The sequence below is a fragment of the Pygoscelis adeliae genome, unplaced genomic scaffold (assembly GCF_000699105.1).
Source record: "Pygoscelis adeliae isolate BGI_AS28 unplaced genomic scaffold, ASM69910v1 Scaffold1091, whole genome shotgun sequence".
Taxonomy (NCBI): Eukaryota; Metazoa; Chordata; class Aves; order Sphenisciformes; family Spheniscidae; genus Pygoscelis; species Pygoscelis adeliae.
This window is the reverse complement of record NW_008824157.1, coordinates 14717-15359: the sequence shown is the minus strand read 5'-3', so window position 1 is coordinate 15359 and position 643 is coordinate 14717. Positions and strand designations below refer to the sequence as shown.

The 643-nt window shown below is 65.8% G+C and overlaps 1 protein-coding gene across 1 annotated transcript in view; it reads left to right on the top strand.

The window, feature by feature from the left end:
• Positions 1-643, top strand: part of CHRD (chordin) — a gene marked incomplete at its 3' end in the record, with an annotated part of 15128 nt that overhangs the window by 1941 nt on the left and 12544 nt on the right. The window lies entirely within an intron of this gene.

Below are 643 nucleotides of genomic sequence, written 5' to 3'. Positions count from 1 at the left end.
GGGGCGTGACCAGCTGCTGTCCCCGCAGGCCACCCAGATATGCCCGGTGGTCACCCCTGGGATGTCGGCACAAGGCAGGGGGGGCATGGGAAGCAAACCTGGGCTTCCAGGGATGGGGAGGGGGGGTCCCAGCCCCCTTTGAAGCCCCCATAAAAGGGTCCGGCATAAAGGGAAGAGAAAGTCAAAGGAACAAAGAGAGCGGCTAATCCTGGCGTGAGCAAACAGCCCCATTTGCTTAGGGCCCAGCTGGCCCCGGGGCCAGGGAAAGGAGCACAGCAGGGCTCTGGGGGTGCCAGGCAGCGGGGGACCCTTTACCCAGGCTGGCTCTCTCCCCAAACGCAGGCAGCCCCCGGGGCTGGGTGCCCCCTGCCCCCAACGGGCCTTTTTTTACATTTGCAAATTGTCAATAAACATCGGTGGGCAAATCCCGCTCCCCACACCCTCCGCACCCTGCACCGCTCCCTGGCAGCCCGTCACAGCAAGGCACCACGGCGCTGCTGGGCGAAGGGGTACCTTGGCCGGGGTGCCACAGCTCGGGGGTGAAGGCTGGCAGGGTTTCCCCCGCCTTTCCCAATTCCCGGCAGGCCGCACACTGCCCGGCACCCTGGCATGAAGCCCCCAGTGCTGGCCGGAGGATGCCCAT